This window comes from Myotis myotis, unplaced genomic scaffold (genome assembly GCF_014108235.1).
Source record: "Myotis myotis isolate mMyoMyo1 unplaced genomic scaffold, mMyoMyo1.p scaffold_m19_p_1, whole genome shotgun sequence".
In the NCBI taxonomy this organism is placed as follows: Eukaryota; Metazoa; Chordata; class Mammalia; order Chiroptera; family Vespertilionidae; genus Myotis; species Myotis myotis.
The window spans coordinates 194,977,042-194,991,415 of NW_023416313.1; the positions used below are offsets into that span (position 1 = coordinate 194,977,042).

The 14,374-nt window shown below is 41.7% G+C and overlaps 1 protein-coding gene across 13 annotated transcripts in view; it reads right to left on the minus strand.

The window, feature by feature from the left end:
- PPP2R5E (protein phosphatase 2 regulatory subunit B'epsilon) overlaps positions 1–14,374 on the minus strand; it is a 179,306-nt gene that overhangs the window by 87,875 nt on the left and 77,057 nt on the right. The gene's annotated exons all lie outside the window — the stretch shown is intronic.

A 14,374-nucleotide genomic window follows, 5' to 3' on the forward strand; every position in this document is an offset into this window, starting at 1 on the left:
GAAACCATAACAAAACAACAAGAAAGCCCACTGCATGGGAGAACATGTTTGCCAATGTTATCTCTGATAAGGGTTCAATCTCCAAAATTTATAGGGAATTCATACAACTTAACAAAAGGAAGATAAACAATCCAATCAAAAAATGGGCAAAGGACCTAAAAATAGACACATACAGGAGGCCAAGAGACATATGAAAACATGCTCAAAGTCACTAATCATCCGAAAGATGCAAATCAAAACGACAATGAGGTACCATCTCACACCTGTCAGAATGGCTATCATCAACAAATCAACCCAGTGCTGGCAGAGCAAAAGGAACCCTCTTGCACTGCTGGTGGGAATGAAGACTGGTGGAAAAAAGTATAGCGTTTCCTCCAAAAATTAAAAATGGAACTTCCATTTGACCCAGTAATCCCACTTCTAGGAATATATCCCAAAAAATCAGAAACACCAATCAGAAAGGATATATGCATCCCTATGGTCATAGCAGCACAATTTACAATAGCTAAGATCTGGAAACAGCCTAAGTGCCCATCAGCAGATGAGTGGGTTAGAAAAGTGTGGTACATCTACACAATGGAATACTATGCTGCTGTAAAAAAGAAGGAATTCTAACCATTTGCAACAGCATGGATGGACCTGGAGAGCATTATGCTAAGCAAAATAAGCCAGTAAGAGAAAGATAAATATCACATGATCTCACTCATTTGTGGAATATAATGAACAACATAAACTGATGAACAAAAATAGAACCAGAATCATAGAAGCATCCAACAGACTGTCCAACCTATGAGGGAAAGCCAAGGGTGAGGGGGCAAGAAATCAACCAAAGAACTTGTATGCATGCATATGAGTATAACCAATGGACACAGACAGAAGGGGAAGTGGGGTATGTGCTGGGGGGTGAGGGCAACTGGGGAGAGGTCAATGGGGGGAAAGGAGATTTATGTAATACTTTAAACAATAAAGAATTTTTTAAAAAATACCTGAACTACATCAGACTGCAGAATAACATTACTCCTTACCTGATAGAACTACTTCATAACAGAGTAAAACAGGCCACTCTGGGGGAGAGAGAGACAGACAGCCCTCCCTTCCCGGCCTCACTGAAGCATGCCAGCCTCATCTTGGGTGAAAGGCAGGAGTATAGAAGCAAGTTTCTCAAAAAGAAACCAAGAGAGGGATCTAGGAATAAGGAACTGTCCAGCAACCCTGTTAGCTTCCACTTTAAATGTGCATTTAAAGATCATTGCCTTCCAATTATTTTATCCCTCAAATAACTACTCGTACTTTCCAGACAGGGCATTATAGGCTCCCCACTTATTACCTATGCCAGTAAAAATATACACCTCAATTTTCCAGACCTTCTCTATTGTCTAAGCTTAACAAATATTATAACTTTTCTAAGAGAAAATGTCAACAGTCCCACAAAATGAGCCTACATTATTCCAGAGGCCTATTCTCATAAAGGCCTTAACTTCTTCAGGAAGGGAAATTCCACAACATTTAAAAGCAGCTCATTTAGTACCTAACACTGTCTGTCTATCCCCCACACCTAGTTTGTTACCTACGTTTCTAAAGGTTCAGGAAACACCATGTTCTCTTATTATAACTTACTTACCCATTTTATTAAAAAATATACCTGTTCTCCAACTTACTAAGAAGTTAAACCAGTCCTATTTTTATTCAGAAACATCTTCTCTTCTGTGTGTCACCCCTAGCACCCCTGCCAATGCCCCTTTTTGCCCAGGCCCTGCCTACTGCCTTAGGCTCTGGTCTTTCCAGTCTTCCCTTCTCTACTGTTCAGCCAACCCCCATCTCTAGTCATCATTGTAAAGGCATTTTTACTCTAAAAATCCTTTATCTTCTCCTCACTTTCCAGAGGCAACATCCTCTGCAGAAATCATTGGATAGCATATTTCTCATTTTCATCTACAGATCAAATTTGGCTTTTCACATTGGTCAGTAGCTAACTACCTCCTGAAAATGGCCTGCAGATTGTTTCCTTGCCAAAGTCTTCCCTCAAGCATTACTGTTTCTGAAAATTCCACATAGAGGTCACACATTTTCTCCTTTTTACACTGTGGTGTAACCAGCTTTTCTGCTGCAAGAATCAACCAATAAATCTCAATCAATCTCTCTCTCTCTCTCTCTCTCTCTCTCTCTCTCTCTCTCTCTCTCTCTCTTATTCTGTCTCTCCTCAGTACAGAGACAGCTGGACCATATAAACTAGCACCAATTACTAGAATTATCCAAGACCCACATGCATGTACCATAGGCAAAATTCCCAATTATCTTATCATTCATTTCCTTGATGGATTTTTTCAGAAATATTGCTTTCTACTTATAACCATATTTCCGGTTTCAAGGTTAAATTAAAAGGTGGGAGAAAATGAAAACAGAACTTGAATGCAGTACTGTAACTTTTCTACAAAATTCTGTTTACAGCTTGGAACAGTGAGGAGACTGGTAGAAGTATTCTCCTTATAGTGAGATGATAGTATTGGACAGATCAGTGCTAGACAAGTCACAGCTGTCAAACAATTTTAAGTACATTGGAAACTCTGAACAATCTGTAAAACAGTTAAGCCAGAAGGACTACAGCTTATAAATGAAGCAAATAGCAATCAAGAGTAGCTGAGTTGCTTCCTGAGTAAAAACCGGCTCCTTAGCTTATTTAAATAAACACTAAACACATTAAAATCTCTGTCAGATTCCTTAAGAGAAAATGTTTGCAGAAGAGAAATGGTAAATTATTAACACAGTAGGGACATAAATATACAAGTATATCAGGAGAAATTATATTTAGGTTAACTAAGGCTGATACACATGTACATATAATTGTTCACACAATACATACAGATTTATAGGGTCCTCAAAAAAAAAAAAGAATTAAAGATAAAATTCCCAGAGAGAATTAAAGTTTAAAACCAACAATCAGAGAAAAGATATGGAAAGTCACATTGAAGAGTCAAAAAGCTTTCAGGCTAGCAAGACTTCATTGTAACTAGAAAAACTGATCAAGCTATCAAAAGAAAAAGGTAAGTCTACCAGAAGTGGTAGAGGTGGTACCATGAATAATGATCATAATGACATCACGACAACCTTACAGTTACAATAGGGTAAACAAACTTAAGAGGATTAAGACCATCTAAGATCACAGATAAGTCGGTAGCAGGGCTGGGCCTAGGTCTGTCACCCGGGAAGGACAACAAAAAGGAAAAATGGCCTGTATACAAATAAGTGCTTCCAAGGATTGGGGTCCATCATGGAGATGGAGATGGAGATGAAGTGATGTTCAAATCATCTAACTCCCTTGCTGCTAATCAAGCAATTTGAGGCTGCTGGCAGAGCTTGCCTGCTTCTACTGGTGGGACAGAGAGAAGAGGCATGGGGGGAGCACATAATCATAGGGAATAGGATCATCTCAAAGACTGTAGTTTGGGTGGAACAGAGGAGTGTTTGGAACGACACAGTCCTCCTCTCCCCTCAATCACCATGCACTCTTATACTAGATCAGAGGGATTTAATTGATATCTTCTGAGCATTCCACACAAAAGCAGCAGAATATACATTCATTTCAAGTGCACATGGAACATTTTCTAGGACAGACCACATGTTGGACACAAAACAAGTCTCAATAAATTTAAGAAGACTGAAATCAGGCACTCATATACTGAGAGGGAGTGGTAGGGCAGGAAAAAAGTTAAGAATCATTAGTACACACCTTTTTGAAGAACCTCCAAGGATTAAGTATTTGACTACAACTCTAAACTGTGGAACTATTATAACAACCTACCAAAACTGACACAAGATAAAAGAGAAAATCTAGAGTCAGACATATACTTGAGAAACTGAATTCACTACTAGAAACCTTCCCACAGAAAAAACTCCAGACCCACATATTGGTGAAATCATTTTAACAACTTCATTTTTTATCTTTTGTTACTGCCATAAAGGGGAATTTCAATATCATTCTATATTTTCCAACAAAGCAGCACCTAGCAGAACACTGCACATGTGGTAAAATCAAGCTTAAACCATTTTGAAGTCAGATATATCTGAAAATTTAATCAAAAACTGCACTCCTCTACCATAAAATACACAAACTTTTGCAGCCAACAATTGAGGGTCCACTGACCCCATGAAAACAACCTATGGACACCCTTCAATGCTAAATGAATATTAAGTGAGCATTAACTACAGAAGTACAGTGTGATAGTTAAAGACGGTAATTAAGGAAAGGGCAAAGTGTCTGCCAGTCTCCCTACCCTCTGGTAAATTACACATGGTAATAATCTGCTCCTAACCTTAAGCAATGAATTCTTCCTGATCTCATTCTAAACATGGCTTTTGGTAATCTTCATCATCATAACCTTCAATTCTTTTCTAATACCAAGGAATTCTTTACTTTCTAATTTAATTCTCATGTTCTAGCTTTTTTAGACACATCCTATCCTTAAAATTTAGCAGTAACTTCAGTTCCTAAATGCCTTTTCCCAGCTATCACTCCACTCTCTTCCATATGTATTTATATTTCCAATCATGTAAGCAGCCTACCTCAATGGCTCACAGATCTTATCTCCTTTAGGTCTGAAGAGTCACCTCCAAGGCAAATTCTGGCCAGGATGCATATTTATATTCCTTATCAGATGCAGGAAGATGGAAATTGAAATTTCGTATTTCCCCTGGTAGTTACCATTCCCAAGGCTACTTTTAGATAGTTATTTTACAAAAATAAACTCTCTGTCCTTCAGCCAACAGTGTATGTAGTGAAGTTAACAAAGCACTCCTGTGCAGGCAGACTCTGAGACCTTTAATTGCAAATTCATAATTTTCTACAAAACCATATTATTCTATTAAGAGGCGAACCTGAGTGTGATTTCCAGTCAAATCAGATTGTATAAAAGATAAAGCACTTACATAACCAAAGGACAGGGTATAATTTGAGAGTGGGAAAAACAAAGTTAATGGTGGCTAAGAAACAATATACAGTGATGGCGAACCTATGACACGCGTGTCAGAGGTGACACGCGTGTCAGAGGTAACATGTGAACTCTTTTTTTGGTTGATTTTTCTTTGTTAAATGGCATTTAAATATCTACACTAATAAAAGAGAAACATGGTAATTGGCGTACGACCACTACCCTTTTCATTGGCTAATCAGCGAGATATGCAAATTAACTGTCAGCCAAGATGGCGTCCGGCAGCCAGGCGGCTTGAAACTAACATGAGGCTTGCTTGCCTCAGTGATGGAGGATCGTTGGAGGAAACCAACGTTCCCCGCCTGCGGCTGCAGGCCTCTGAGCGGGAAGTTTAAGAAACATTGTAACAAATACCGCCGGACTTCAGCCAGCAGATTTGCAACATTGTAAGCAAAGGCCAGAAACCTACTTTCAGCGCGGAGGCCTAAGAGCTGGAGCCAAGCCTCAAGGTAAAGCTGGCCCAGAATAAAAAAAGAAAAAAAAAGAAAAAAAGGAGCGGTTGGGAACTTCAGTCACTCCCAGCCTGAAAACAGCCCTCAGCCCCTCACCCAGACTGGCCAGGCACCCCAGTGGGGACCCCCACCCTGATCCAGGACACCCTTCAGGGCAAACCAGCCGGCCCCACCCATGCACCAGGCCTCTACCCTATATAGTAAAAGGGTACTATGCCTCCCGGCACCGGGATCAGCGTGACAGGGGGCAGCGCCCAAACCCCCTGATCGCCCTGTGGCTCTGTGTGTGACAGGGGGCGGGGCCCCAACCCCCTGAGCAGCCCTGCTCTGTGCCTGATAGGGGGGAGCTCCCCAACCCCCGCCCCCATGGGCCCTGCTCTGTGTGTGATGGGGTAGAGCCATAGCCTCCCCATCGGCCCTGCCCTGAGTGTGAGAGTGGCGGCGCCCCAACCCCCTGATCGGCCCTGCTCTGTGGGTGATAGAGGGCGGTGAACCAACCCCCTGATGGGCCCTGCTCGGCGGTGAACCAACCCCCTGATGGGCCCTGCTCTGTGTGTGACAGGGGGCAGTGCCCCAACCCCCTGATTGGCCCTGCTCTGTGCGTGACAGGTGGTGGCGCCGCAACCTCCCCATCGACCCTGCCTTGAGTGTGACAGGGGACGGTGCCCCAACCCTCCAATCGGCCCTACCCTGAGCGTGACTGAGGGTGGCATCACAACCTCCCAATCTGCCCTGCTCTGTGCATGATGGGGCGGCGCCCCAACTTCCCAATCGGCCCTGCTCTGAGCCGGACCAGGGGCTGCACCTAGGGATTGGGCCTGCCCTCTGCCACCCGGGAGCAGGCCTAAGCCAGCAGGTCGTTATCTCCCGAGGGGTCCCAGACTGCGAGAGGGCACAGGCCGGGCTGAGCGACCCCCCCCCTCCCCCCCGAGTGCACAAATTTTTGTGCACCGGGCCTCTAGTATAAAATAAATATCAAAAATATAAATCTTTGTTTTACTATGGTTGCAAATATCAAAAAATTTCTATATGTGACACAGCACCAGAGTTAAGTTAGGGCTTTTCAAAATGCTGACACTCCAAGCTCAAAAGGTTCGCCATCACTGCAATATAAGAACTAAAGGAAAGACTTCAATAGAAAAGATTAAAAAAAAACCATTCAACATATTTTATATATCTTAACACTAGTTAGCTTTGGAAAATTCATGTTCTATAATTTTAGGTATTTAGAGATTTAACCACAGATAAAGAGTGGGGCAGAATCTGAAACCAAGAAAAGACAAAATATGAAAATAATAACAGCAAATGACCGGTGGGGCAAGTAAACTTTCTGCAGGAGAGCAGTGGCAGGATTCTACTCTAATCAAGACAGTAGAGACAAGATTCCGCCACTGTGCGTGCAATCATTGTCTATAGCCATCTCGACTACCTCATACTTCATGCACTCCCTTAGCCCACTAGCTCCCACCTGTACCACCGCACTAGCGTACACCAATTCTCTGGTATCGCCTGTAGTTCCATCACTGTTCTTTTTCTCTCCTTACTATTCCCATAATTACCAATATCTATCTCCAGCTCTTTACATCTAGGTCTCCCATAACCTCAAAATTACATCAAAAATCAATTCCTCAGCCTCCACCCAAAACCCACTCTCCTTCCTGCTGCACCTTTCTCAAATAGCAGCACCACAAACTGCCTAATTCCCAAAGCTACTATAGACTCCTTCCCCTCTCACACTCCAAGCATCCATGCAAATACTAAGTGGCTTCAATTTTACCTCCTGAGTCTCAGAAGCCATCCTCTCCTCTCCTTGTTTACTTCCACACCTGTGCTTGGTTTAGGCCCTGCACAACTTCTCTAATACAGCAGTCCCCTAACACAGTGGTCGGCAAACTGCGGCTCGCAAGCCACATGGGGCTCTTTGGCCCCTTGAGTGTGGCTCTTCCACAAAATACCGACTTCTGCGCATGGGCCACGAAGTTTCAATCACACTGTACGTGCGCACCCGCACGTGGTATTTTGTGGAAGAGCCACACTCAAGGGGCCAAAGAGCTGCATGTGGCTCGCGAGGCGCAGTTTGCCAACCACTGCCCTAACAGATTCCTTTCTGCCTTCCATGTCAGCACCCTCCAATCTATCTGACCCACTGTCATTGCAATGTAAATCTATGTCACACAGCTGTTGCTTAAAACTTTTCAATGGTTATCCAAGTCTGTGAGGTTCTTTCAGGATCTGGCTAGCATCTATATCTTCAATTGTCACCATTCACCTCTTTCCACTCTGGAACACACTCACACATTTAACACTGGAACAATTTGGCATATACTGTTTCTCTGACTATATCATGGGGTTGGGGAATTCCTTTGTATCACCTAATTATCTTTTTCATTTCAACACTATTTCAGCCACCTGAAAAATATGTACCCACCCTAAATACCCTACTGAGGCTAAACTTACTTTGTAAAACCTTCCTTCACCATCCCTACCTACCTCTGGTCAACCACCCTTTCTCTCTACTCCTTCCTTGCCTTTATTAATGCATACATGACATTATCTTATTATTTGTTTACATGAGTATCCTTTCTACCCAATTGTGAGTTTGTTGACAGAGTAGGGCCCTGCTCCTTTTTCATCATCAAAATGTACAAGTGTGCATGCACTGTCCCTTCAGGGAGCATGCCCGTGCCATCCCCTAATCTGTCTTCCCTCCCCAACAGGCACATATCCCCTAACCTCTAAGGCAGTGGTTCTCAACCTTCTGGCCCTTTAAATACACTTGCTCATGTTGTGACCCAATCATAAAATTATTTTCGTTGCTACTTCATAACTGTAATGTTGCTATTGTTATGAATCGTAATGTAAATATCTGATATGCAGGATGGTCTTAGGCGACCCCTGTGAAAGGGTCGTTCGACCGCCAAAGGGGTCGCGCCCCACAGGTTGAGAACCGCTGCTCTAAGGGATCCCAACCTAGGGAACAATGGGCAGCGGCAGCTCATCCTGGGCTAACCCCTGAACCGGTCTCCAAGGCCCCGCTTTTCTCTGACTTCTGAGTGAGCTAAAGCAGCCCAGCCCAGGCTCTCCTGTTGCTTCTTCTATGCCCTTCCTGATTTCACTGTCCTAAGTATATTTTTGCTTCAGTCAATAAGTTCTTGCTTGCTTTTTCTTTAAAAAAAAAAAAAGAAAAAAAGGACAGGTATGGTTCTAAGTCATTCAATAAACCTTATCTGGAGTTAACCAAAACAATGTCTTCACCAATGCAATTTCAGCTCACACATTTGAACTATGCCCAAGAGACATTTTTGAGAAGAAAAATGTGCGAATATAAAGAATACAAAACACATAGAGTTCGAGTTTGGGTAAAAATAAATTAACACAAGATACTGGGAGAGTCAGAAATTCTAAGAAATCTTTCAAATGGATGCATGGCAACAGAACCAAAAAGAAAACCTGAGCACAATGTGGAAAAAGACTGCCTCAAGGACAGAAGCCTGACATTTGAGAAGATACAAAGCAGAAGGAACTAAAGCTAAAGGAACTAAATGTCCTGATTCTCATTTTTCCATCAGATACGACCCCATGAGAAATACATAAAACAAACACTTACCTAAGCAACTATTTGGTCAATGGTTTATAAACTTCAAGAATGGCAGAATCCATTCTAAATTTCTTAGACTGTGTTAACCAAAAGAGTTGGTAGTTTTCAGAGCTGAAAGGATGTGAGAGATCATCATCAATCCCTCCATTTACAATACTGGGGTTTAGAGAAGAAATTGCTTACCCAAGACCTCACCACTAGTTAAGTGGAAGGTGAGAATTAAGGACAGTAACTTCCACATTCTCTGTCTGGGGCTCTTTCCACTACCCCACACTATTATTCTTCAAATAAACTAAGTGCTATTGTTTTATTTTGTTTGCACAGACATAGTTGTTTTTCTTTTTTAATTCTAGCAGCCTGTAGGTGGTATCCAGACTTCATTTAACTCATAGATTACTTTTACCTGTCACTCTTTTCTTGTCATAGCAATTCTCAAAGTACAGGTACCATCAAGTTGGATCAAAAGCTTTTGGTACTGCCCAGATGGGGTGACTCAGTGGTTGAGCATCTACCTATAAATCAGGAGGGTCACGATTCAATTCTCAGTCAGGGCACATTCCTAGGTTGCACACTCCATCCCCAGTGTGGGGCATGCAGCAGGCAGCCAATCAATGATTCTCTCTCATCACTGATGTTTCTAACTCTCTATCCCTCTCCCTTTCTCTCTGTAAAAAAAGCAATAAAATATATTTTTAAAAAAGAAAGAAACTGCTTCAATAGGATTGGTGGGGGAAATGTAGTGTTTTTATTTATTTAAAAAATTTTTTAAATATATTTTTATTGATTTCAGAGAGGAAGGGAGAGGGAGAGAGAGTTAGAAACATCAATGAGAGAGAAACATCAATTAGCTGCCTCCTGCACAACCTCCACTGGGGATGTGCCCGCAACCAAGGTACATGCCCTTGACCGGAATCGAACCTGGGACCCTTGAGTCCTCAGCCTGACGCTCTATCCACTGAGCCAAACCGGTTAGGGCAAAAGAGTTTCATTTTACAGTAACAAGAAAGAAGACTAGGTAGGGACAGTGACTGTTCAACAGGCAGGATCATCTTGGAATTATAGAATTTGAGAACCACTGAAGCAATGGAATGCTAAACATCTAGCTGATAGAGCATTTTCAGTCCACAACCAGTAACTGTGGGTTAAATCAAGCATCCAATAACAAAATCATCAAAACATAATCATATTATTGATTGAATGTCTGCTGTCTTAGGCACTGTTCTAGGAGCTTTACATACATCATCAAAAATCCTTACAAAATACCCAAAAGATAGGTAAGACACAGATAAGGAAGGTGAGCAGCAATAGCACCAGAATTTTTATATACAAGGGGTTCAGAGGTGGCAAAATGGAAGGGAGTAGAGGGCACCAAGTGGGGACTTGGTTCCAACCCTTCTTACAGAGCGGTAAGAGCACTGCTTATGCTTACTAGCTTGTACATATATTTGAGGTGGTGAGAACCTTGAAATATAAACAAAAGCACAACAATTTTACTTAGATGGACTATTTATGGAGCAGAGTAAGAGGGACTATGGCCACCTTGCCCCCATCCTATGTAACTCTTAGCACCACATGAAAATTGAGGGCCCCAAAGATGGAGGGTTACAACGAAGATGATGAAATAAATGTGGCCAGAGCTAGCACTTGAACCATGTTTGTGTGGTTCCAAAGTACTTTCTACTCTGCTATACTACATCCTTCTCTGAGAATACGATTGTCCAAGAACCACACAAAACTAGCAGTTAGCAATTTCACAAATCATGAGATACAAAAAAAAATAAATTATAACTGAGAATCATAAAGTACCACCTAGAAAGTTAATTTTCTTTTAATTTTTTTTAATTTGAGAAAGAGAGGAAAGGAGAGAGAGAGGGGGAGAAGAGGGGGAGGGGAAGAGAAACATCGACTGGTTGCTTCTTGTACTCACTCCAACCAGGGATTGAACCTGACCAGAAATCAAACCAGCAATCTTTTGGTGCACGGGATGACACTCAACCAAGTTAGCCAGACTGGCTAGAGCTAGAAAGTTAATTTTCTAAAATGCCCTAGAATCCTTGCATACTACAGATTTAAGGATAGGGCTCAAGGATATTTAATTTTTTTAATTGATTTGAGAGAGGGAGGGAGGGAATATCACTGATTTGTTGTTCCACTTATTTATGCATTCATTGGTATGTGCCCTGACTGGGTATTGAACCTGCAACCTTGGCATATGAGGACAATGCTCCAAACAACTGAGCTACCCGTCCAGGGCTCAAGTATATTTTAAACACACAACTAATAGAAATCTTTTTTTTAATTTTGGTGATGGGTACATGTGAGGAGGGTGGAGGGAGGTGGTGAGGGAGAAGAGAAAATAGTCTCCTTTTAAAAGATCAAAGCTGGTTATAAAAATGAAAGAGTATTTGGATTATGCCAAATACTACATTTTAAGACTAAGTAGAATCCAGTGACATTCAATCTTTTTTTTATAATCCTCATTGGGAGTTACATTTTTATTGTCTTCATAGAAGAAGGGAAGAAGAGAGAGAGAGAGAGAGAGAGAGAGAGAGAGAGAGAGAGAGAGAGAGAGAGAGGAAGTACAATGTGAGAATCAATCGGTTGCCTCCAGTACATAATCCAACCATGGATCGAACCCACAACCGACATTCAATGTCTTTATCATGATTTAAATGCCTGAAATGCTAACATTTTTAGAGGGTTCATTACTCATTCAATCAATTTCAGGTAGGCCTGAGCTAGGAGGCATTAGGAGGACACAGAGATGTGCAAGAAACATAGTTTTTGCCTAGAAGTGCTTAGACTATAATTAGAAAAATCAGACAAGTATGAAAAGATTTAAAAAGCATCAAATGAACTAATTTGCTAAAGAAAAAAACAACCCAACCCAAAAGGGTAGGCTGCTGAGGAACTTAAGGAAGGAGAAAACTCTGGCCTTTTCAGGAAACACTGGTAGCACTTTAAGGTCCTGAAATGAAAGGCAAATCAGAATTAGTGGTGGGGACCCGGGGATTGGGGGTAAAGTAGGGGTGGAGGCGTGGTGGTAGGAAATATATGAAGGTCCAAACAGGGGAAAAAGAAAGACTATTAAAAAACAAATCAGCCCTAACCGGTTTGGCTCAGTGGATAGAGCATCAGCCTGTGGACTGAAGGGTTCTAGGTTCGATTCTGGTCAAGGGCATGGACCTTGGTTGCGCGCACATCCCCAGTAGGGGGTGTGCAGGAGGCAGCTGATCGATGTTTCTCTCTCATCGATGTTTCTAATTCTTTATCCCTCTCCCTTCCCCTCTGTAAAAAATCAATAAAATATATTTTTTTAAATAAAAATCAGCCCTGGCCTGGTAACTCAGTTAGTTAGAGCATTGTCCCGATATGCCAAAGTTGCAGTTTCAATCCCCGGTCAGGGAACATACAAGAATCCACCAATGAATGCATCAATAAGTGGAACAACAAATTGACATTTTACTTTCTCTTTCGCTCCTCCTTCCACCAAACTCTCTCCCTTCCTCTCTCTCTCTCTCAAATCAATAAATAAGTGTTTTTTAAAATCAGCAAATATATAGATGTTCTCACACAAGGCTGCACTGTTGTGCATACAAGGATATTCATAGGATATTAGTTAAATAAGGTATAGCATATCCACACAATGAAATATTATGGAGCTATAAGATTGAGTGAGGCAGCTTTACTAGTATATATAATGACATATACTGATAAGTGAAAAAAGCAAGTCACAGAGTGTGAATACAAATTTGTATTTACAAGAAAACAATATTTATACTTATATGCTAACATTTTCATAAACTATCCACAGAAAGATGCAGAAGGAAGTTATAAACAGTGGATACCTCTGTTGGCTGAGGACACAGGTAAGTTAAAAGCAAGGGAGCATTGCCCTAGCCAGTTTGGCTCAGTGGATAGAGCATTAGCCTGCGAACTGAAGGGTCCCGGTTCGATTCCAGTCAAGGGCACATGCCCAGATTTTGGGCTCGATCCCCAGTGGGGGGCGTGCAGGAGGCAGTCAATCAATAATTCTCTCTCACCATTGATGTTTCTATCTCTCTCTCCCTCTCCCTTCCTCTCTGAAGTCAATAAAAATATATTTTTTTTAAAAAAGCAAGGGAGCATCTTCTGCAGAAGGCAGGTGGACTAGAGAAAATCCTAAGCATCAGGATAAAAGTGAAACAATACACAAACTCTAGCAAGGTTTCTTCACAATGCACGACTGACAGTGGGGCCAGGTCATTATTTGTTGGGGGGAATGGGGGGCTGTCCTGTGCAGTGTAAGATATTTAGCAGCATTTCTGGCTTCTCTCCACTGCATGCTGATAGTACATACACCCCTCCCACCCCTGGCTGTGACTACCAAAATGTCTCTAGACACTGCCAAAGTGCCCTGGGAAGCAAAATCGCCCCTGGTTGAGAACCACTGCTCAAGAGCCACAATGTTAATAGTTAACCTATAAAACAGTCTAGTACTATATTCCTATAAATCAACAACAAATGCAATATACACTCAGATATGGATCTGAAGAATACAGTGGATGTTGTTTGGAAATGACCTTCACACATCAGTCACAGTTTCCCATATTATGATAATATGAACTGAACCTTTTGGGTCTCTGAAGTAATTTTGCCAGTTAGTAGACCAGCCCCAAACCCCAACCCCATTCCCTCCCAAACAGCGTGCATTCTATAGATCCCAGATCTTCCAGGGTGCCCAGGAAGGCAACCTGCCCACAGAAATCTAACAGAAAATCATATTTTGGCCCAGCTCTTGGCAAACTAATATAATTATTGATACAATGCAAATTATTTGCATTAGTTAATAATGTTTCTTCTCTTAATTCCTAACAACCACACAAAGTGCAAGACACTGTTCAAAAATAATGAAAGACATCACCCAGATTTCAAGATTATAAAGAGAATGATTCGTTTAAGAAGCCAAGAGAGGCTTAACTAGATTCTATAAATCACATTTTATTAAGCATAAAGCCATTTCTAATATACCACAATCAATGAGGAAGGGGGAGGGGAATCAAGACATCCAACAGGCTTGAATATTTTTCTAAAATTTTGTTGATTTTCCTGTGTCTGTTCTTTTCCCAAAACCAGAAAACCAATAATACCCTGGCAATCTTGGCTTCATAGTTTGAAGTCATTGATTCCTCCAATACCGCTGTCAGTGAAAAGTTCTGGATTTCATTCCCATAAAATAGTGCTCTTCAAATTCTAGGACTGTGCCGACTACTTGTGCTTAGCACTCAGGAGGTTGGCTCTCTTTTGTGGAGGTGACCTCCGGTGACCTGCCTCTGCCATGAGTACACCTGTGAGTGGCT